Source organism: Notechis scutatus, chromosome 4 (assembly GCF_049901735.1).
Source record: "Notechis scutatus isolate UNSWTSFEM ecotype Mainland chromosome 4, rNotScu1.2, whole genome shotgun sequence".
Taxonomy (NCBI): domain Eukaryota; kingdom Metazoa; phylum Chordata; class Lepidosauria; order Squamata; family Elapidae; genus Notechis; species Notechis scutatus.
In genome coordinates, this window is record NC_142012.1 from 123,146,366 (window position 1) to 123,172,293 (window position 25,928).

General features: G+C 35.1%; 1 protein-coding gene across 3 annotated transcripts in view; it reads right to left on the minus strand.

Annotated features, from left to right (window-relative positions):
- The window catches only part of KCNIP2 (potassium voltage-gated channel interacting protein 2), a 122,487-nt gene that overhangs the window by 55,536 nt on the left and 41,023 nt on the right, over positions 1-25,928 (minus strand). The window lies entirely within an intron of this gene.

The window sequence follows — 25,928 nt, forward strand, 5'->3', positions numbered from 1 at the left end:
AGAAGCCACAGATGGCGAAAACAAAGCGCCCGCAGGAGGCATTTGCGAACGATCAAAACACTTTGTGCCTGACAAAAGATCCAACATCACGCGAAATTCGCAGTGGCAAAATTTGCAGGAGCGGCTGGCCCACCCGGAACTCTGCCCCCCTGAGCTGGAATAATTTAGAGAAGCCTGCATTTTTTTTTTTCCCTTTAAAGGGAGGAAAGAGGAGTTGAAGAACTTGCGTGAATGGTTTCTGAAAATAAGGTGTAAGGAAGGGATTTAGTCTGGCCATGAAAGAGAGAAGACTGCAGGAATCAGAAACGAGGAGCTGGCTAAAACATGATTTGCCATGCTGCTTACTTTTTGAAATTAACACGAAATGCAGAAACCCCCAATCATTTGGAGTAAGGTAAACTCTCTCTTAAATGCTCTATCTCCTGGAGCAGGGTTCTTCAAACTTGACAGCTTTAAGACTTGTGGACTTCAACTCCCAAAATTCCTCCTCCAGTCAGGTTAGCTCAGGAATTCTGGGAGTTGAAGTCCACAAGTCTTAAACTTGCCATGTTTGAAGACCCTTGTCCAGGAGGCTACATGGAGGAAGCGTCTTGCCGTTACCTTTCAGAATGTATTTCTTTTCTTTTCTTTTTTTTTTTGAAAATTTTATTTGGGTTTTCCCAAAAACAAAACACAAATAAAACATCTTTTTTGAAAATAGCATGGTCCCAGGTTATCACTTCTTCATACAGACACAAAACTCAATTTCATGCTTATTTTTATATTCTATTCCATATCTTATTACCATTTTATATTTTCTACATAATTTTTCCCCTCTTTTAATTTTCTCAACTTTGTTTTAATTATCTCAATTCAAATCATTATATTTATACTTTTGTCTGTCCTGTTATAATTTCACATTATCTTTTCTTATTAAGCAAATTTTCCCTGTAGTTACCAATTAGAGTATGACACCTTTATATCCTTTAATTTTATCCATTCAAGCTCTTATTTAAGCTTCAATGTATAGCTTTAAGATTATAGCATTCAATATAATACATAACTTCCAATCGAATTCTGCTTGGTACATTCTTAAAATAGACACTATGTTCTTAAAAAGAAAAAATTATATATATATATATATATATATATATATATATATATATATATATATATATATATATATATATATATATATAGATAGATAGATAGATAGATAGATATAGATATAGATATAGATATAGATATAGATATAGATATAGTTATAGATTATATATATATATATATATATATATATATATATATATATATATATATATATATATATATGTAAATAAAGCACATTCCATTCCAATTCAATTCTATCATTAATAAGCATTAAAATCTTAACATCTTTAACATTTCTTTTCAGTTGAATATCATACTTCCTTGTGAACACTTATAAACTTTCCATAGTTAATTCTTTTTTCCCCATATTTCTCACTTATATTTTTATAAATCATTACTAATAATTAAAAATGTTCCCTTTTAATTCTCTCAATCATTTTAATTCATTTATTTATTAACAAACATCCCACTGCATTACAATAAATATTTTATCCATCATCATATTTTCTAAAGTTATTTCTATTTGTAATATAACAAAGCTATCTTATGTACCTTTGCAGAATCCCTTTTACAATTAAATTTTCACCCATTTTCTCTAAACAAACTTATGGTTACAATCCTTATATCTTTTCCCTGTTTCTCCATTTCTTGTTTCTGTCTTTTACAACTTCTTTTCCTTGCCTTCTTCCCCCTCTTCTTCTCCCTCCCCTTTTTACCCCTCGTCTCTCTACTTCTAACTCTCTCATCTGCAATCCCCTCTTCTGTTGCTTTCTAATATTATACTTATCTTTCAAATTGTTCTTCTTCTTTTTGGTTGTTTTTTCTAATCTTAAACCTTTCACTCTCTTTCCCCCCCTTTTCTCCCCCACTTAAAATTATTTGATAATTAAAGATGGCTTCTTCTTTGTCCCAATCTTCTTGTTCTGCAAGCGTTTCTTGTTGCTTCTCATAGTTCCAGATCTCCATTTCTAAGAATTGAAACACGAAGCCAAAAGAATTTCTCTCTTCTTGTGCGTCTTCTTTCCATTTTTTAAGTTCCATTTTCAGTTCTTCTAAGAGTGATACCATTTTAAAAACTTTTAAACAACCACCCAGTTAATTTTAGTCATCTAGATGCAAAAACCAAAAATCACCAAGTAATCCAAATAATCCAAGGCAGTTTCTACTTGCTTTCCCCCCTCCCCCACTTTCTCTTCCTGGGGTTCTATTATTTTGTTACCAAGTTTCCATTAAAATGTATCTTTGAGGAATCTTGTTAAAATTTCACTGTAAGTTCCTTTTAATTACAGTTCCATTCCTTAATTCCAGGCAGTCTCCTCCATTTTTCCAGATCCTGCCCTTCTATTCTTTTTTTTTCTCCTTTCCAGCTTTTAAAAACTTTTAAATGTCCAGAAATCTTTATTATCCCTTTGACTTTTATTTTCAGCTTAGATGCCTATTAATGTCAAAGTGGATTTTTTTTTCAGTTTCTTGCTTAAGTCTCTTAGCTGTCAGTATAAGGAAGGGAAGAAAAAAAACCCAATCCTTTCCCTTCTCTCTCTCCTTCGCAGCTTCAAAATCTTCTTTGGGAACAATGTTGTTAAGTTTAAATTCCAGGGTACCTTATTTGTTGCTTTTGCTGTTTGACCCGGTCAACCAAAACTTTCTCTTCTTATCTTCCTCCTGCACATGGTTTTCTGGTCAAATTCTTCCTTGTGGTGGCCAATTTCAGAATGTATTTCTGACTTCCCAGCCCTGAAATTTTCTGGTATTTTCCCATCAAAGTTCTAACCAGGTTCAATGTTCAGTTGTTTTAAAAAAGATCAGCCAAAATCACACAACGCTACAAACTTGTGGTTTTACTGATGTTATCTAACATATGGGTCTGGTTCATATGTAACATTAAGCTGTGTACAAAGATGTAAATAAATCCAAACACACATTATGGCTCAGTATTATCTATGGCCCAGGACACTTTGTAAAGTATGTCAACCCATCCTTTTTAAAATCCTAGTTTAGCACTGTAAATGAACTCAGCCAAAGACATCTAAGTGAAAAAGAAAATAGATAAATTCTAAATGTTATAATTTAGCACAATGATAAGAGCAAAGTATTGTGACTCCTGTTGGTCTAGATAAAAAATATTTCTTGCCCTGGGGGGTGGATTTGTTTTTTTAAAAAATAAGTCATGTAATCTTTCTTTGAATATGTTATATAGAGGAGTTGGAATGATCCATTAACTTTTTATATCCAACAAGCACTCAGCTGAATCAACAGAACATTCCTGTCTAGTTATTAAGAAGCTAATTAAGAAAGTGATGGAGAAAAGGGACACCTAGTGGCAATGGATGGAAGTCCTACTCCTTTTTTCATAGTGATTATTTCCTTGTGTCACAACTACAGGATTCAAGCTTAGTAACGTTTCAAAGCTGAAAGCTCAGTCACTCATACCTTAGTCACTTCCCTGCTTAGATTACTGCAATGCGATGCTCTCTACGTGGGGCTGCCCTTGAAGAATATTTAGAAGCTTCAATTAATACAAAATGTCGCAATTCAGGAAATTATGGGCATCTCATTTGGCACACATGAGACCTCTGCTCCGTGAGCTGTACTGGCTGCTAGTCTGCTTCCGGGTATAATAAAGGTGATTACTTTTAAAGCCTGTTATGACTTGGAGTTGGGTTACTTACAGGACTATCTCTCCTCTGTAGTCTCTCTCCATTCTGAAAGATCTGGCAGAAGAGACATGCTTCAGATCCAGGAATGTCACTCGGCAGGCCCCCCAAAAGAAAGCTTTTTCAGTTGTGACACTCACACTCTGGAACCTCACACCCATGGATCAACTTTGCTCCAATCCTGCTGACTTTATTGCAAGTTATTTAAGACATGGTTTTGCTATTTATGACAAAGGTTAAAGTAAATGTTGGTTTTAATAACCATTTTATTAGATATGCTATCCTAAGAGTTTGCAATAAATGTAAAACAAGGTTCTCTGTGAAGAGGCCACTTTGGGTGTGTTCCCCCCCTCCCAGAAGTTTTTTTTAAATAGAAAAGAAATGGTGGCAAAGTCAGACTGATGGACTTATTAGTTAAGTTAATATCTTTTAATTTTGGTGATCCTATCCTCAAATCTGAAGAGAAGTTAGAATCAGAAGGACATATCTACCATTGGTTTACATATTTACAATTTGAAGGTTTAAATCAGACAAAAAGAGTTATAGGTTTGACTTTGTGAAAAATGATTTGGAAATCCTACTGCATGGTAGTGATGATATTGCTAAGGTCTATAAATCGTTATTTGGAGAATGAATATGTAAAGTATTACATGATTCAGTGGGCAAGGAATTTTGGGTATAATGTAATGCTTGAACAATGGGAGAATATGTGGATGAAAGGTCTAAAATTTACAGTATATTATAATTTAAAAGAAAACTTTTTTAAAAAAAATTTTTATTGGTTTTTAAAACAAACATAAACAAACAAAACATAAAAACATCAAGCCATCTTCCATATATATACATACAGTGTGCCAGTTGGTTTACAGATTGTTTTGTGCTTCCATTTCGTAGTCTTCTGTTACAATTACATTGTATATACTCTCATATTTTCAATCAAATATTAAATACGTTAATATCATTATTAATCAATCATTTGACTATACTTTTATTCATTCATGTTTTACAAAATAATCATATTTTACTTAGTTTTATGACGGTTCATATTATCATCCCAAATCTATCCTAAAATCATTTTGTAGATATAATAAGAAAAGAATACATCTTTATATATTTATTATTTTCTAAGAATCTACATATTTCATTACTATATTTTATTGTCTAACCATTGATAGAATAGATCCCAAATTTTATAAAATTGTTTATCATCTTGTTCTCTAATTTCAAATGTCAATCTACTAATTTCAGCACATTCCAATATTTTCTTAATGATTTCCGCCTGTGATGGTGTTTTCTCATTTTTCCAGTTTTTAGCAAATACAATCCTAGCCCTGTTAATACATTTACAATCAGGTATTTCAAATCTTTGCTATATGTATCAGGTAAAATTCCCAATAAAAGTATCTCTGGTTTCAAATCTATATGCTTTTTTGTCATTTTTTCCAACCACGTGGATTTTAGTCCAATATATTTAGCATCCGCACATGTCCACCACATATGGTAATATGAGCCAGGTGTCTGATGACATTTCCAACATTTTTCGGATTTATTCTTGAACATTCTTGCTATTCTTGTCGGGGGAAAATGCCACCTGTAAAACATCTTATACAAATTTTCTTTATATGCTGTTGACATTGTCATTTTATAATTTTGAGACCACAGTTTTTGCCATTTCTCTAGACCAATCCCATATCCAAAATTCTTTCCCCAAGCAATCATAGTTTCTTTAACTTTTTCTTCTTCTAGTTTAATTTCTAATAGATATACATACATTTTTTTAATCACCTTTTCATCAGTACCTGTCAAAATCTTATCTAAGTCAGTCGTTTTATCATAGAAACCTTCTGTTTTAGAATCTTTATCATACCTTGAATGTATTTGTGCATATGAAAACCAATTCATCTTTATACCTTGTTCCTCTAGTTTTTGCATAGATTTAAGTTCACCCTTTTCATTAAAAGAAAACTTTTATAAGATGATGTATTGTTGGTATTTAAAACCAGATGATTTGTCAAGCATGTATTAAGGTATTTTAGATGAATGTTGAAAATGGAAATGTAAAAGGACCTTTTATCATTTATGGTGGACATGTGACAAAGCAAAGAAATATTGGAGTAGGATTCACATCTTAATATAGCAGATTCTCAAAGTGAATATAAAGATAAAACAAAAAATTTGGGGGGGGGGGGTTTAATGGATAAAGACTTGGGGGGAAAAATGGAACTTTGATGTTATAAATGTTGACCGCAGCAAGATTACTTTATGCACAAAAATAAAATAACATTTTGATTCCCACAATGGTTGAATGGCTGCAAAAGTTGATGGAGTTAGTAGAGGTGGCTAAACTGATTGCTTTGGTTAAAGAAAAAAAAATGCTCTTGTTTCTACTTGGAAACTGTTTCTGGCTTTTGTGCTTGAGATGTTAAAAAAAATGAAACGTTGGGTTTTACTTATTACATAGGTTTGTTGTTATAGAAACGGCCAATTTATATTACTATGTAAAAGTAAAAAGTTGAAGTTTGATGCTATTATCTTATTCTACTGCACCAAAGGGAGTCAGACGTCAACGCCTTTTCTTTCTTTTTTTCCCTTTGCTCTACACTTTTCCCTTCCCTTGCCCCTCTGGTACTTTCCCACTATTTTATTTTGTATTTTTGGCATTTGATATTATAAACTAATAAAATAAAAAAATTAAAAAGACTTCGTTTTGCTATCACCCTAGAGCCCTAGTAATATGGGCAAGCGTGTCTCTTGACATATTTCCTGTTGGAATCAAGAAATAAATATCATAAATATCAAGAGCATCCTCTATTGATTGGTAATTTTGGTATGCCTGTAAATTCCCAATGCAGCACATATAAAAAGGAATATGTTGCAAAAGGCTGCTGTCATTATATTTATAATACTTAAATATGGGGAAAGCTATTCAGAATCGCCTAGAACAGGGGTTTCAAACTCAATTTCATCAGGGTTGTGCTTGACCTTGGAGGGCCAGGGGAGGGCGTGGCCATGGTGGCCATGACATGGGATTCATGTTGGGGGGCCCTGTGGTGGCCAAGTGCTAAGGCAGGACTTCCCTGAGACCCACCCCCACTCTCATAATCTCCTTCCTTCCTTCCTTTTCTTTTCTTTTTCCTTCCCTCGTCATTCTTTCTTCTTCTTTCCCCACTTGTCTTCTTTTTCCCTCCTTGCTCTCTTCCCATCTTTCCTTCTTTTTCTTTGTCTTTTCTCTTCCCCTTTCTCCTTTTCCTGGCAGAGGCACTGCAGGCAGTTCCTATGCTGTTTCCAGGCTGGCCCTGTGAGCCAGATCTAAACTTGAGTTTGACACCCCTGGCCTAGAACCATAAGATGGATGGCAAATAAATTTAATAATAATAAACACATGAACTTGAATTATAGAAGAAAAAAATATGTCGCACCCATACAGAATTGGATGAGAAAGAAAAAGAAGAAATCCAAGAAGAAACCAGCATGGCTACACAAAGATCTCTTTGACAAATTGAAAGAAAAAAAGGACAAGTACAAAAAATGGAAAGAAGGACATACAACTAAGGCAGAATATCAGCAATAGCCAGAATCTGCAAAGATGAAGTCAGGATAGCAAAGGCTCAGAACGAACAAAGACTTGCAACAAAAGTCAAAGATAATAAAAAAAGTTTCTTCCAACATATAAATAACAAGGAAAAAATCAAGGAAACAGTCGGTCCACTAAAGAGAGAAGATGGCAAGGAAGTAACAGGCAACAGAGAGAAAGCAGAACTGCTTAACTCATTCTTTGCCTCTGTCTTTACGCAAAAAGAAACTATAGCTCAACCCATCAAAAACATAATTGTAAAAGACAGACCAGAAATAAAAGTTAAAATAAGCAAAAAAAAAAAAATAGTAAGAGAACACCTGTCTGATCTTGATGAAAACAAATCACCGGGGCCTGATGGATTACATCCCAGAGTTTTAAAGGAGCTGGCAGAGGTCATCTCAGAACCACTGCACCATATCTTTCAAAAATTCTGGAGCACTGGGGAACTACCAGAGGACTGGAAAATAGCTGATGTGGTTCCCATCTTCAAAAAAGGGAAAAAAACAGACCCAAGAAACTATAGACCAATCAGCCTAATGTCAATACCCGGAAAGATACTGGAAAAGATAATAAAAAAACAGATCTGCCAACATCTAGAAACAAGTAAAGTAATAACTAGCAGTCAGCACGGGTTTGTTTAAAACAGATCATGCCAAACCAATCTCATTTCATTCTTCAACACAGTGACTAAATTAGTAGACCAGCAAAATACTGTGGACATAATATATTTAGATTTCAGCAAGGCATTCGATAAAGTAGACCACAACCTACTTCTTAGTAAGCTAGAAGAAGGTGGAATAGATAGCACCACCACTAGATGGATTCGCAACTGGCTGGCAAACCGTACTCAACGAATAGTTCTTAATGGGTCTAAGTCTACATGGAGGGAAGTAAGCAGTGGGGTGCCACAAGGTTCCGTCTTAGGCCCAGTACTCTTCAATATCTTCATTAACAACTTAGATGAGGGAATAGAAGGGGAACTTAGCAAATTTGCAGATGATACTAAGCTGGCAGGAATAGCTAACACCCAAGAAGATAGGCTCAAGATCCAGATGGATCTTGACAGACTAGAACACTGGGCCATATCTAATAAAATGAAATTCAATATAGAGAAAAGTAAAGTCCTACACTTAGGCAAGAAAAACCAAAAGTATACATATAGACTGGGTGAAACCAGGCTCAATAGCAGTAACTGTGAGAGGGATCTTGGAGTCTTAGTGGACAACCAGCTAAATATGAACCAGCAGTGTGCAGCAGCTGCCAAAAGAGCTAATGCAATCCTAAATTGTATTAACAGAGGGATACAGTCAAGATCAAGGAAAGTACTAATACCACTCTATAAAGCCTTCGTAAGACCACACCTAGAGTATTGCATCCAGTTTTGGTCACCACATTATAAAAAAGACTCTAGAAAAAGTACAGAGAAGAGCAACCAGGATGATTAGGGGACTGGAGGCTAAAGCATATGAAGAATGGTTACAGGAACTGGTCTTGGCTAGTCTAGGGAAGAGAAGGACCAGGGGAGACATGATAGCAATTTTCCAATATTTGAGGGGCTGCCACAGAGAGGAAGGGGTCAAGCTATTTTCCAAAGTGCCTGTAGGCCAGACAAGGAATAAAGAGATGGAAACTGAACAAGGAGAGATTTAACCTGGAAATAAGGAGAAACTTTCTGACAGTGAGAGCAATTAACCAATGGAACAGCTTGCCCTCGAAAGTTGTGGGAGCGCCATCACTTGAGACTTTCAAGAAGAGATTGGACTGCCATTTGTCAGAAATGGTGTAGGGTCTCCCGCTTGGGCAGGGGGTTGGACTAGATGACCTACAAGGTCCCTTCCAACTCTGATTATCTGTATCTGTATCACAATAGCATCTGATGCATTAATAATGACTATTTGTGGTACAGGTAGTCCTTGGTTTACAAAATTGGGACTGGGAACGCCATCACTAAACAATGTAGTCATAAAGTATGATGTCACGTGCCAATGTTGCTTAGTAATGGCAATCCCACCAGTCCCAGTTGCTATAAATAAAAGAGGATCGTATGCGTTGTTAAGCAAGGATCTCGTGCGACTGCAATATCTGATTGCATGCCAAATTCCTCGTTGACTTTGCTTGTGGGAAGATGGCAGGGATCATTGGGGATTGAGATCACATGACTGTGGAGAAACTGTGTCAGCTATAGAATTCTTAGAAGCCATCATAACCCACCCACCCTCGCTTGTTCAGTGCCATTGTAATTTTGAACAGTTGCTGAATGAATAGTTGTAACCGCAGGACTATCTGTACAAGAAGCCCTGAACATGGTCACACATGCCCTTGTCACCTCATGATTGCATTATTGCAATTCACTCTATGTGGAGCTGTCCTTGAATACTAGCTAGAAACATAAACTGGTTCAGCAAGCAGTAGTCTAGATCATGTCAAGTGTTTGGGGATTTGCTGAGGTAACACTTTTATTCCAGGAGTGACAACTAGGCTGTGGGAGACTTCATTGGAGAATATAAGTTTTGTTTTGTTTTGTTTTTAGATCTAACCCTGCTGATTAGTGCTATAATGAAAAATACTTCTTGTTATTATTTTTGGTTTTTTTTTACCCACTATTATCTGTTGTATGCCACTTGAAAAGTGGCTTAAAAATACCAACATTAAAAAACCCCTCTCCATAGATGATAGAAAAGAATCAAAAGAATAGTTGTAGGAAAACCATAAATGAGCAAAAAAATCAACCAAGACTCCATTGACCAAGAGAGCATTATCTACCATCAAATGCCAGATTCCAGGAATTCTGCTATGCTAAGACGAGAGACATCATTATTTCTGGGTCTTGATTAATGATGCAATAAAATTGAGTTGTGTTAGAATTACACATCTTGGCCAGCTTGCATTTCTCAATCTCTTTCTCAAAATTAACTCACACATGAATTTGATCAATGCAAATCCAGGGGTTCTTTAAAGAAATGTTAGCTGAGTAAGAGAAAATCTAGAAACCGTGGGGAAAAGTGGCTTAATAATACTAGAATTTTTATTAAGAAAAAGCTGACAGTAATCGAAGTCATAGCCTGGATTTCATAAAAGCAGATTTTAATAAACTCAGAACAATGATTAATATGATTCCATGCTAGGAGAAGCTAATGAGAAAAAAACGTCAACATGGGCTGAAGTTCCTTTAAAAAGGAGATGTTTAAAAAGTAGTTGCAAACACAGAGACTTCCGGTGACATCGTGGCATGATGATGTAGGAGAACTCCGATCCGCTCTCCTACATCGGGGTTTTTGTTTGTGGGCGACTGTTCAAGGTGGGATCAGATCCTGGTGGGATCACCCAAGCGAGGGAGAACTCTTGGAGCCTAACCAGGAATTGCAACCACAGAGGTAAAGAAGGGAGCCCGAAGCTCAGGGCGAAAGAAGCCAGCCTGTTGAGGCTGGCCCGAAGATGCGACGGAACAAATTTAAGAAGGAAGCGGAGAGAAGATATTGAATTTGAGTCCAGGAAAGATATTGGAGGCAAAATTGCTGTTGGATTATAATTAGTGGATAATTTGGGAAAGTAAGTGGTGAATGTCTGAAATTCTGATGCGGAAGAGGGAAAGCTGAAAGTGGCAGCAGGACTGAGTTGCCTACCCCCAGCTCTGGATAAAGTAAAACTCATTTCTAAATAGGAAAGTGAAAAGGAGAGAAGAGTGATTATAGTTGGCGAAATTTTTTTACTTCTAGCCATACGAACAAATCACGGAGAGTACTTTATAGGCGGACAAGAACTTTGAAACTTTGAAATTGAGTGGAGGAGTGACAGTGCAACTTGCGGTGGTGGCCATTGAGACTGGCAATTCTGGGAGAGTGGAGGAAGGCAGTGGAAGTGACTGTTAGAACTGAGAACTGAGACCTCAATTTATTATTGGATATAACCGGAATATCAAGGCAACGACAGGAAAGTAGGAGACTGTAAATCCTCCTCTTGTCCAGTGTTTTTTCTTCTTCTTTTTCTTTTTTTCTTTTTTTCTCTTGGAACTGATTGAAGTGGCATAGATTCACTTTATTTATAGTATATATTCAAGTAATAAGAAAATAAGATTGATTTAACTTGAGTAAGTGATATTTAATCCCTTTGGATTATATTCTATAGTTTCTTTCTCTTCTTTATTTTACATATATATTGACTGAATATAGATTAATGAACTTAATATACTGATTAATATAATTATGAGTTAATCGATTGTTCCCTCCCTCTCTTTCTCATATCCCCCTTATATTGGATACTATGATTTACTGGAATATAAAAAGTATTAATTTGAATTTTAAACTTTTATTATATATCTAAGGAAATATTAGCTGAAATACAGTAATTAATTTAAAGAAGTGACTGGAGTTATATTATTGCTATATATCTAAGTACAGCTGAGTGATTTATTCTTTTTTTTTCTTTTATCTGTTAGACGATTTAAGAACTGATGAGTTATTGAACTTATTAAGACTAGGTATTGTATTAATACAAGGCGAAGGGAATATCTAGAGTAATAGGTGGGTTTGGAAGTTTGAATACATAATTATTAATTGATGATAATTCCCTTAATCTAATGGTGTTATGAAATTAAGTTAAGCAGACAAGCAGTAGTCTAAAAAAAATATTAGATAACTCAGAAAATTAAATCATAAAATATGGATAAGGTTGATGGTAGTTGGCAATATAATCTGGGAAAATATATTTAGGATAGTGGAGGAACAACAAAGAATTATCAAAGATATGACTAGTACATCTACCACTATTACAAAAACAGGAAGAAAAATGGCATCAACAGCAACACCATCTACCCCCACAGTAACATCGACCCAAAAAACGATTGAAGGGATGTTGGTGCCAGAAAAATCCACGACCCAAACTAATATCAATTGGTTCAAACTACATTATTAACTATTCAAAGCACAATGTTGGCAATGCAGGAGTCGATGTCTAAAAATCATACGGAAAGTAAAGCAGAAAGAGAAACAATGAAAGAAGAATTAAAAAATGAGTTAGGAGAAATGAGAAGCGAAGTTAAGAATTTGGATGGAAAGATAGGCCAGATACAGGAATTGATTAAAATAAATGAAGAGAAGATTAAAGAGATTGAAAAACTAGCTGATCAAACAGAAAAGAAGTTGAAAGGCATGGAACAAAAAATTATGGAACAGAATAAAGAGACAAATGAGACACTGACTCATCTTGAGATGGATAAGGCCTCCTATTATCTAAGGTTCCAGAACGTACAGGAAGAGGGGGGAGAGAATTTACTGTTGGTGATGGCGGAGATATTGGCAGAGCTTTTGAATAGAGATAAGAATGAGATGGTGAATGAGCTGGGCAACATATATAGAGTGTACACGAACTACGCGAGACAGCACAGACTACCCTGAGAAGTGCATATTAGATTTGCAGGGAGGCGAGTGAAAGATATAATTTATAGAGTTACAAGAGATGAAGGAATAAAATATAAAGATAGAGAAGTGATTGTTCTAAAACAGGTTCCAAGAAGAGTTCATGAGCAGAGGAGAGATTGTCAATTTCTCACAAATTATTTAAATTAAAAATATATATACCTTTTAGATGGATTATCCCAGAGTGTATCTTAGTAATATGGAAGGAGAAAAGGGTCTGACTAAAGCTCAAGAATTTTTTGATCAAATAGGAGAAATAGAAGAAGAATCAAGCAGCAGAGATGACCACGAGACCTCGAGTCAAGAAGAGTTACAACTTAGAAGTAGGGAGAGGGATAAGGAGAAGGAGAGGGAAGGAGGTGAAGAGATACTTGGAAGAGAAGAAATAGGAGTGAGGACTAGAAGTCAAACGACGAGTAAAAATACTGAGGGATAGAAGTAAGAAGGGAAATGGATAAAGGAGTGAATTTAATATCCATAAATATTAATGGGTTAAATGATCCAGTTAAGAGAAAAAGAGTATTTTTTAAGTTAGAAAAACAAAAAGCTGATATGATTTGTATTCAAGAGGTTCATATTAAGACATGTGATCAAGGATATTTAGTAAATAAAAAACTGGGGGAAATGTATTCAGCATTGGCGGAAGAGAAAAAACGAGGGGTAGTACTATATATAAAAGAGGACATAACCTCAAAATTGATTTATAAAGATGAATTGGGAAGAATAGTAATGGTAGAGGTGGCAATACAAAATAAAAAGACATTATCAGTGGGGATATATGCCCCCAATAAAAATCAAAGTGAATTTTACAAAATTTTATATGAGAAATTAATAGAATTTGGTAACTCAAGAATTTGTATTATAGGAGATTACAACGCAATAACAAACAATAGTCAAGATTATGCCTGTGAACAAAGACAATATAAGAAACGGAATACATTGCCTAAGAAATTTCTAGAGATGGTTGAAGAATTAGAACTAGTGAATGTGTGGAGGAAGAGAAACCCAGGAATATCACAGTTCATTTTCTACTCCAGCCCACATAAATCATGGTCCAGGATAGATATGGCTTGGGTAAATAGTGAGTTATGCAACGAGATTCAGGAGATAAAGGTTTTGGCTAATACATGGGCAGATCATAATCCGGTACAGATAATATGGAAAAATAGTCTCTATAAAAAAGGTAGATGGACGCTCAATTCGCAATTATTGAAGGAAGAATAATATACTCAAAAAGTTAGGGAAGAACTGACCAGTTTTTTAAAATTTAATAAGAAACAGGATACTTCATTGCAGAATCCATGGGATACTATGAAGGGATATTTAAGGGGAATATAGATAGCTTTTACAGCAAATAGAAATAAAGAAAGAGAGGGAAAGTGGAAAGCTCTAATTAAAAGAATAGAGAAAATGGAAAATAAGTAAATGGAAACCCCGGGGGACGAGCAAATTAGAAATGAACTAGCGTTAGTTAAAGATGAAATGAATATTTTAGATCAAGAGGAATTAATTAAAAAATTACTATATACAAAACAAAATTATTTTGAACATGCAAATAAATCTGGTAGGTGGCTGGCATATAAATTAAGAAAAGAAAATCAGAAAAGACGATATATCAATTAGAGGATAAAAATGGAATAATAGAGACGGATCTGGAGAAAAAATGGAAATCACAAGAGAATATTTTGAGGATCTTTATAAACAAGAGGAAGTTGATTTAAACAAAATGGAAGAATATTTGAAAGAAGGAATTCTGTACCCTTTATAGGATGATAAAAAAGAGCAGCTTAATAAAGAAATAACCTTAGATGAACTAAAGGTGGCGATTCAAAAACAAAAAACAAAACAAAATGCCAGGTCCAGATGGGCTACCAAACGAATTATATAAAGAGGTAGGTGCCACACTAGAGACTATTAGAGGTCTGCAATGAGGTATTACTGGAAGCTAAAATTCCAGAATCATGGAAGGAAGCTTACATAACATTGTTTCCGCAAGAGGGTGCAGATGCCAACCAAATAAAGAATTATAGACCAATATCTCTTTTAAATTCAGATTATAAAATTTTTATGGTGATAATGGCAGAAAGATTAAAGAAAGTACTTAGTAACAAAATTCATTCGGATCAAAATGGCTTTCTTCCCATGAGGCAGATTAGATATAATACACGAATAATAATAGACATATTAGAATATTATGAAAAACATCCAGGAAGCCAAGTGGCCTTCGTCTTCCTGGATGCGCAAAAGGCTTTTGACAACTTAAATTGGGACTTTATGAAGAAGCAGATTAACTTGATGGACTTTGGAGGTAATTTTGTAAAAATGTTAAATGCAATTTATGCTACACAAAGGCTAACGTATTATTAAATGGAGAAATTACTAAATCATTAAAGATAAGGAAGGGTGTCAGACAGGGATGCCCTCTTTCACCTCTGCTTTTCATAACAATTTTAGAAACTTTGTTGGATAGAATTAGATCAAATAAAGAAATTAAAGGTACCAAAATTAAAAGTCAAGAGTATAAATTACAAGCCTTCGCAGATGATATGGTTTTTGTTATAGAAGACCCAATAGACTTAGGACCAGCTTTACCAAATGAAATAGATAAATTCGGTAAATTAGCAGGATTAAAACTTAATAGGGAAAAAATTAAAATGCTAGTTAAAAATTTATCAAATAGTAAACAAAAAAAATTGGAAGAAAAGATGGGATTACAAATTGTAAATAAGATCAAATATTTTGGCATCTGGTTTAGAGCTAGAACATTAAATCTGCAGGAGGACAACTACACCAAATTACTGAAACAGATTGAAAAGGATTTGGAAAATTGGAATAAGATGCAAATTTCATTATTAGGCAGAATAGCAACAATCAAAATGAATGTTTTACCTAAAATACTATATCTGTTTCAAAACAATTCCAAAATTATTGATAAAAAAATTCTTCAAAGAATTAGATAAAATTGTGATGAAATTTATCTGGGCAAGAAAAAAAATGAGAATAAAATATATATTTAAAAGATAACAAAAGCAGAGGTAGATTTGGACTGCCTGCCTGGAAGATCTATTATAAAGCGGCAGCATTAGTATGGATAAAAGATTGGATCAATCTGAGGAACAATAGAATTTTAAAATTGGAGGGCCACGACTTACAATTAGGGTGACACACATTTTTGTGGAACCCGAATAACCAAAACAATCTATACTTTACTAGACATGTATTCCGAAAGTCACTAATTAAAATTTGGGCTGATATTAGAAGAAATCTAATATCAGCCCAAATTTTAATTAGTGACTTTCGGAATACATGTCTAGTGACTTTCGGAATACATTAGAAGAAATCTAAAAATTCCAAGGTGGTTTTCAACAATGGAGGCAATGTTCCACTTAAATACGATGGATATCAGTAAAAAACTGAAGTACCATCAAATATTAGATAAAGAGGGAAGAATTAAAACGATACAGGAACTAGAAGCACAAGGGATAGTCATTGATAATTGGTCATATTTCCAAGTAAAATTGAGATATAATAAAGACATAAAGGAATGTGGAATTGAGGTAAAAGATACGCATTTAGACAAAATACTCTCAAGTCCTGAGAAAAAGTTGATCTCTAAACTATATAATTATTTATTAGAACATGAAATGGCCAAGAGAATTGTGAAAGGATCTATGCTAGCTTGGGAAAAAAATGTTGGTTATAGTATAGAGCTGGATGACTGGGAAGAAATCTGGCAAAAAAATCTTGTATTAACTAAATCAGTAGCACATAAGGAGAATCTGTATAAAATGATGTATAGATGGCATCTGGCACCCTCTAGATTGGTCAAAATATTTCCGACAGCAAACCCATGCTGTTGGAAATGTAAAGGGAGATCTGGTACCTATTTTCATTTATGGTGGACTTGTCCTGAGATAAAGAAATATTGGTTAAAAATAAAAGAGTGGATAGAAGAAATCATAGAGTGTGGGCTGGAGTGGAAACCGGAACTGTTCCTGTTGGGAATGATTAAAGGGGATTATACCTCTAAAGTAAGATATCTGATCATCCACTTATTAACAGCGGCACGGATCTCATTAGCACAATATTGGAAGAATCCAAATGTACCACCGATACATGTTGCTATTCAAAAAACGTATGAGTGTGCCCAATTGGAGAGGCTCACACTCAAAATCAATGGGAAGGAGGACACAGATTATTGTAGGATATGGGATAAATGGTTCAACTGGGTAGATTGTAAAGGAAAAACACATAAATGAACCCAAGAAACAAATTATATTCAGCTGTCTATATGAAATGTATAAGAATAACAAAGGTGTTAAATTCTCTTTTCTCCTACATTATTATCATTATCATTATATATTCACTATATCTTTTTATTTATTATTTAAAAAATTATGAATGTATTGTTAATTAATAAATAGTTATAAACCAACAAGAAGATTAGTAGAGTATTGTGAGTTATTTAGTGATTAAGATGTGATAGTAAATGGAAATGTGAGAAGTATCAGTAATGACTATTAGGACGTATCAAATTCGATATCAAATGTAAAGAGGAATATGTTATTTATTCACTATTGGTTTTTGTATTTTTAAATTTGTATGTTTTTAATTCTTGTAAATAAAGTTTAATTAAAAAAAAAAAAAGTAGTTGCAAACAATTCCAGGGCGGGAATAAGGAAAATACCAGAAGAAACTAATTTGGCTTTACTAAAGCTAAGCAAAAATTTGGAACTCAAACATATATGAAGAAGAAAGGGGGAAAAGGTCACTTGAGAGGAATACATATGTAGATTATACCAGAATTGTTATGTAAGTTGTTGAGAAAACTAAAGTTTAGAAGAACATGAGGTTAGAAAGGATGTACCAACAATAAAAAGAGTTTCTTTAGATGTCTACAAATTAAAAGGAAGAGGGGAAAAGTCAAAGTACCTGTGATCAGTGAAGGCAGCAGAAGGATATCAGATGACAGAAAAATCAGAATTACGGAGCTTATATTTTAACTCAGTCTTCTCTAACAAAAATGGTATGTGTTCTATCAAGCAACTGTGAAGATGCTTGAAAGCGTGGGATGGTACATAAGAAGGGAATGCTTATTACTTTGAATAGGTTCAGATCTTCAAGGCCAAATTATTTCATTTGGCTCTGTACAAACTTCCTGAACTTTTATGTATTACCTTTAAGAAATTTTGGAGAATGGCTAAATTATTGGGATGACTGGAGGAGAGACTATATATTTTATTTAATAAAAGCATTTCACAAAGTACCTCACATTTGATTAACAGGATGGGTTGGATGGAATGACAATTAAGTGACTGTAAAAAAAAATAGTGATGGAGTTCTCATCGAAGATACCTCCTCAAACTAGAATATACCATATTGCTACAAAATTCAGCCCTGGATCTTCTAAACATTTTTATTAATAACTTGGATAAAGGGGTAGTAGGAATCCTTTTTAGATTTGCAGATGACAAAAAAAATAGGTGTGTTTGCTAACACCCTGGGCCTAGGAGATGGAGATAAAACTGAGAACAATCTGAACAGGTTACAGAAACAGATTTTAAAAAATGAAACTTTACACTGACAAATACAGAATTCTTCAATTAGTAAACAAATATCAGATGCAAACATAAAGGATGAAGGAAGCATTGTTTTATAATAATCATCTCCTTTTAACAACCCCATAATCCCTTGCGGGACGGAGTCTGGACAAATGAACGGAGCTGGCTGGATGTCCTTCCTGTCACCAATAATCTACCTTGTAGGATATGGAACAGTAATAAAAAGTAATTTTACTATACAATAGTAACAATAGTAAAAAAACAACAACAATTTACTAGATTTCAGGTTCTATAGTCCACCTGGTAAGTGGACAACTTGACTTAGATGCCTTGTCTCTGCAAATTTGGGGGGTGGGGGGAAGGAAGAAGAGGAGGAAAAAATACTCAAAGATTTTCCTTTTGAAGTGAATGTAGATTATAGACTGAAGAGACATAATATTACCACAAAGGGGCACTAACATCCAAGAAACTGATACAGTTAGATGGCTAAAAGCAAACCATAAAAGCACAAATAATATTGGGCATCTGACAGCAATAAAAAGAAGCAATAATGACATAGTGTTATTTCAAGATTTCACAGTACTGTGCAATGTTTCCTGACTCTCAGTTCCATAGGTGTTATGGTAGCTGTTTTGTTCTTTTCAGGAAGAAAGCAAATAGTATTTTTTTCTCAACTATTTTTGGAGGTTCTAGTTTAGATAATTTACGAACAGAAATTATAATACAGAAATCCTTGCCATCTACTTTTTCATTGCTATTTAAAGATGCAAATATAATTTCTAAGTGTTTTTATTTCCCCCATAATAACCTCATCTTCCCAGGATCTCTTTCAGTGAAAATATGTTCCAGCCTTTCTTCTCTTCTTCCTGGTTCTATGACAATAGTACTCCAAGAGGAGCAATTTATCATTCACCTATCTAATGGGGAAACTCCACTTCCTTAGCAAAGCAAAGACAATTTAATATCTTTTACAAACTCAAAGATATGTTAAGAAGGCACATTAAGGTACAAAGATAAAACAAGTGGAATGGGATTCTTAATCATATTGACATCCAGTGTGAGACAAAAATCTCTCAAGTGTGGTATTTCCAGGAAATTAATGGGAAAAGATCAACATAGGGAGGAATTTCTTAAAAATTATATATTAAATGGGTTAAATAAAAAAGGCAATAGCAAAAGAAGCCAATTTAAACATGCTCCAGTTCAGAAGAACTGAAAACAAAAACGACACTTGTAGGAGGTGGACAGTAACAGATATAAAAGAACACATATAGATCACCCAGAAATGTGCAGACCGTGCCAAGAAAACAAACCTGATTGGAGAACAATGTGAACAACAACAAAAAGAGCATGTCGCATAAGTTCAAAATAAAACGATGAGAAAGAATCAGGAATTCTACTAGGTCAGTCTTTTCCACCCAGAAGGTGTACATGGCAATTCTCAAGAGCAAAATGAAAGATCAGACCACTGAAAATATCAGGGTCATAAAATAATTCTTTTTTTTAAAAAAGTGTTTACATTTTCCAGACCAGATTATTTGCTGATGGTTAAACAGTGTATATTAATTTTGAAGTAGCCTGGAGAACTAGTGATTTACCAGGATTGGAGAAAAAATATATGCTTATCTTCAAAGAAAGAGGGAGTGGGGAAAGAATAAAGGGAGAAGGATCTGGAAAACTATATAATATTTTGGAAAGTTCTATAGAAGTTTTAGCTGTAAAGCATTTTGCTGTGTTATCCGAAGTCAGCCCTGATTTCTCAATAACAAATCTTACCTACTAAATTTGCCTCCTTGTCATTGAGTGAATTATTTCACAGGCCCCACCTTTTCCGCCACTTTTTCCGGAAGCGGGCGCCATGAGCCCGTGGCCCCGCGCCCCACCGGGACTTTTCGGGAAGGCCCACGCCCCACCCTGGCCCGCCCCGCCCCGGGCCCCCCCCCGGGGGGCGATTTAACAGATTTAGGAAATGCAATGCATGAGAGAGTGAATTCAATAAAGTATTTCACAAAGTACTCCATGATGTTCCATGATGTTCTGATTAACCAGCTATTTGACTGTGGGCTGGATAGCATGAGAATTAAGGTATATAGGTGGCTTGAACATTATATTCCAAGAATGCTCATTAATGGTTACTCACCAATGTCTGGAGGCTATTGGGACCTGCATTGGGAGAAAAAGACATATGCTCATCCTGGTGAGACCAAATGACTGTGGATCCTTGTCTACCTGGCTCCAGGGACATATTATTTTTGGTCCAGAATAGGGCTATCTTTCCCCGTTCAGAACGTATGTGCAATCTAAGCTTCCTCCTGGACTCTCATAACTTATTATAGTGGATGGGGAAGATCAAAGAACTAATATCTGAAGGGCACCAGGTTGGTTAAGCCTGTTTTAACAGATCCCTCAACTTCAGTAGTTGCCTGATTAGTACACAGAATCCAACTATGTGTGATGCAAGTATTTCTGTCACCAATATGGAACCTGAATCTCATGCTTCCCTTGACATTCTAGTAGAGCAGAGAAAGCATGACCAGTCTGTGTTTCCTCTTCTTGCAGAATACATACTGGACAATGATAAGACCATTGTGAACTATAGTACCCCTTGGGGATTCTGAGTTTTGCCATTCTTCTCCTTCCCTACCATCCTTTCCTTCCTCTTATTATCTAAAATGGATGCTGGGCATGTTTTCTCAGATACTGTATACAGAATTGACAGAAGTACATAGAAGGGCAGACTTTGCCCTTAGATTAAGACCTTATACCAAGACCTTGTTTTCTATGGGATATCCTTTGAAACTCTTGTCAAAAGTGTTGCCAGCTTTGCAAAACCTCAGAGAGAAATACTTGGCAAAGAACCAATTTTCTTAATACAGAAGCATCTGGGCTAATGTTAAGAAAAAGCATCCTGATAGCACAGGGAACTCATAATTTCTGCTAGCAATGAAATGCGTATTAACACTTCTGCTAAGAGCAGCAGTAGGGGAAAAAACTGTGGAAAGGTAGGGCTATCAGGGATTAAGTGCTATAAACAAGGCTGCAAACATTGTCCAGAAGTTCAGACAAGAATCTTGCCACTGAAACTACATGGGAACATCAGACACAGCTTAAAATAACTTCACAACTTTATGCATTAAATAACCTGAATAACCTGAAGTTAAGAAGGAAAGAGTGGAACTAATATGCATCCTGTTTTCCTGTGCCAAACATTTAATAAACATAATAAATAGCAAACATAATAGATTAATATTTATGCTCAGTTTGTCGAGCTAAAGAATATTTATATACAGCAGCAACACAACACTGAAGCTTTTAATTTCATAAAAGCTAATACCCATCAAAGAGGGAATTGTACAAAATTTCTGCCTTAAAAACTACATGCAAACTATGCCAATGACTCTGGGACTGGCCACCCAGCTTCTTTGAAGACTTTCGTTGAGCAAGGATATGCATTTGCTTCCAAAGATAATATACCTAAGCCACAGAGGTTTTCCTTACTTGAGGCACTCCAAATGTACTGGATTCTAACTTATTTTATTTATTTTTATTTATTTATTTGATTTGCCAATTGTTTACAAGATAATAAGTATAAGTGTATACATAGTTGTGAATACATGAAATGGGTACATATAAGAAAAATAAAAGAAGAATAAGAGAAACAATAGGACAGGGACGGTAGGCACGTTGGTGCGCTTATGCACGCCCCTACAGACCTCTTAGGAAAGGGGTGAGGTCAATAGTAGACAGTCTAAGGTTAAAGTTTTTGGGGTTTGGGGAAGAAACTACAGAGTCGGGTAGAGTATTCCAGACATTGACCACTCTATTGCTGAAGTCGTATTTCCTGCAATCAAGTTTGGTGCGGTTAACTTTGAGTTTGTATCTATTGTGTGGTCTTGTGCTGTTATGGTTGAAGCTGAAGTATTCATTGACAGGTAGGACATTGCAATGTATGATTTTATATACCATGCTTAAATCAGACCGAAGACGGCGTAATTCAAGGTTTTCTAGTTCTAGAATTTCAAGTCTGGTGGCATAAGGTATTCTACAACGAGTAGAGGAGTGGAGAACTCTTCTTGTGAAATATTTCTGGACTTTCTCAATTGTGCTAATATCAGATACGTAATGTGGGTTCCAGACTGATGAACTGTATTCGAGTATTGGTCTAGCAAATGTTTTGTATGCTCTGGTTAGTAGTGTGATATTACCAGAGAAAAAGCTACGTAGGATTAGGTTAACAACTCTTAATGCCTTTTTGGCTATGTAGTTGCAGTGGGCTCTAGCACTTAGATCATTAGAGGTGAGTATTCCAAGGTCCTTTACAGAGCTTGGGTCATCAACAAGATCTTGACTATTCAGCTTGTATTTTATTTTCTGATTTTTTTGCCAATATGTAAGACAGAGCATTTATTTGTTGAGATTTGAAGTTGCCATTTGTTTGACCATTCTGATACATAGTCAAGATCTTTTTGTAGGGTAGCAGTATTGTCTGTGGTATTGAACAGCCATAATCCCTAGCTGATATTATGCCTGGGCAGCACAGAGGATCTCTAAATCCAGGCAGAAAAAAATCTAGGTAAAATGATTTAAGATTTGTCAAATGTCTCGTTCTGTGAAAAATTTTAATTGATATCTTCATGAAAAGTACATAATTATTTGCTTTCAAAGTTGCAGTTGTGAAATTCAAAACCATTATGTAAAATAACAAAAAAGCCACCATTTCATTTATTCCATGGCAAACTATTTGATGAAGAATGCATTTTGCATGTACTTAATTTTATGAAATTTTCTAAAAAGCAGCCATTTGGACTGGGATTTCAAGTGTCAAGAGCAGGCATCTGGAGCTATTTATATTTCCAATTTTGCAATTAGTTCTGCCTCTGAAATCCATGCTTTCCTACTGCTCTTTGCTTTCATCAAAACATTTCAAAGTTCTTTAAAAACAAACAAACAATGAGTTGCCTTATTGAGCCAGACCAAGATATCTAATTTAGTAGAAGCACAAAACTAATGTTTTCAAAGATTTGTTAAATCCAAAGTTACGAAACAAATTCATATTGTTGGGACTGTCTTCTCTGTGATTGTGGGGGAGGGAGCTATCCCAGCAGTGGTATATATTGCAATGTCCAGATCATTCAGATCATCCAGTAAGACCAAAAGCTCATAAAAGCACCATTCATAGAGTCAAAGTGCAGCATCTAAGTACCTTTGAGAAATGATCTACAGCCAGAAGATATTTATCAGCAAGGATAGATATGCTTCTTGAGCAACCTCAGGACAGCAGTTGTAACACCATCTTCCATCCCCCTAAGAATGACAGCTAAAAAACCTCAATTAAATGAAGAGGGTGTAAGGCTAAGAAAATAAATAGGGCAGATAACAAGGTTATTTGCATAGCTATTAGCCTCCAGGATTTGCAATCATTTTGACGCTGGGTGTGCTGTCACTACATGTCATGTCATCATATGCAGGTTGGGAATTAATCCTGGCTCTCTTCTCTACATTTGTAGAGAAAGCTGCAACCATTACTTTGTAAAAGGTGCTCTGCACATAATAGATAATTAAGTCAATTGTGCAGCAAGCTCGTTCCTGCCAGACAGATCACTTCACCACTCATTTTTTGCACTCACTGGGATTTGCTGGTTATTGCAGGAAGTATCCAGCTGCTCACAAAAACCAAGAAATCCTACAGTAGTTATCAGCTTCTCTTTTCATCTAATTCAGCCTTTAAGCTTCTGCCCTTGAAATGTGCAAGGACTACAGTTCCCTAAACTGCGAACCAAAATGGCCTATGAGGGTTGCAGTTTGAGAGTAGCAGAATTAGGGAAGGAGATAGAACTAAGTATACTTGTTGTTACTACATAAAGCAAAGATTGCATCATGAGTATGGAAGTATTTCTTTAGATGAATCAGTCCTTCTCACATTTGGATCCAGTGTTGTGAGAGAAACTAGCCACAGTCTCTTGCTTCTGCATTCAAACTATGCACCATTAAGTGCATTCAGCTCCAAGCATGAACAACCAAAATAAGAATGCTTCTAATTGCACTGTAACATCAATTACACAGAGCTAATACACCCCTGGCACCCTGTTGCAGAAGAGTATTCTATGTGCTTCGCTCACATTAAAAGACTGAAAGCTTTCTATGCTACTTGAAATGTCTGTCCAATAACCCAAAATTAAGCAGACTAGAACAAAACAGCTCAAGACAAAACAAAAATAGAATCTCAGAAAATAATAATTGATTTAATTAAAATAAAGTTGAAAAAACTTACAAACAGCTATACATTCTGATAGCTAGGAATAGAAAAGAATATGGTGTCAAATAGAAAAATGGGAAACACATTTCTCCTTAAGATATTGGAACAAATGCCCCAAAACAGGGATAATCTCATCTTTTTTCCTCTACAGACCTCTCAAAGGATAATTGAATACAAATATGATAATCATTTTCAGATTTATGAAGAATTGTCACAAAAAGGATAGGTAAACAGCCCATTTTCTGTTGCTCCACTCGGTTCAAATTACAAGAAAGACTTAACAAAACATTAACATGAAGAATTCTGACAGGAATAGCTGTTTAGCAATGAACTAATGTTAGAGGTCTTTAACCATAAAACAAGAATGCTGGAGCAGCAATCTCTCTACTTCAACCAGATTTTAAGGTATTTCAGCTGTTTGGAAGCTCCTCTCCACAATTAAAAGGTTACCAATGCATCTCTCAACTACTACTGAATTTTTGTTTCCTTGATGAAATATCAAACTATTCAGCAGTTATATCTTTTATTTGTTTTTGAAAAACCCAGGGAGTCATTGGAGTCATACTTATCTCTATGGATAAGTAGTCCCCAAATCTTTTTTTCCAAAGCAATGCTGGAGTGACAATTGCTGAAGGACTAAGATGAAAATGAAGGCTGAGGAATTCTGGAAGTTGAAGTCCACAAGTCTTAAAGTTGCCAAGTTTGGAGACCTCTGGTGTAGATGGTTTGGCAGGAGGGGCAATTCTTGGGGCCATAGAATGTTAGTGTCTGGGCACCCTTTTGCATGCTGTTTTTTGGGAGGGAAAGAGCCAATTGTATGGTCATCTAATCAAAAGTCCTGCCTTATCAGGATGGCTTCCATGGCCTTTCTAGTTAGCACAAACATTCATCAATTTCAGATATTTAGCCCTAAGCAAATTGCTCTCTTGCTTAGATGTGTATGTGTATTTGGTTATAATTAATATGACATATTACAAAACATAAGATAATACTGAGAAATGATTATTTCTACAATAATCTATATTTTGATTCTGGAGAAAAATTGCATCAGCATCCCAAAAGCTACTTAATAAATTAGCAGGGATGAGCATTGGTTCTGTAATAATATCCAACCCCAAAAGCTTAAAATCAGTAACTACATTATCCATTCAGAAAGCAATTAAAACTTTTATTATGTGGTGATTAAATTAAGAAATCTAATTGTGGTACTAAGTTAGACTTCTGCCAGTGTCCATTTTCTACTTATGCTATTCCCTTTCCCAAAATATTAACATTTTCCCCCTCACACACACACATTTTCAATATTTTGTCTTGAACAAACATAGATCTAAACACAGGGATACAATCTTTTAAGTAAAACCTCCAGCTCAAAACATGCAG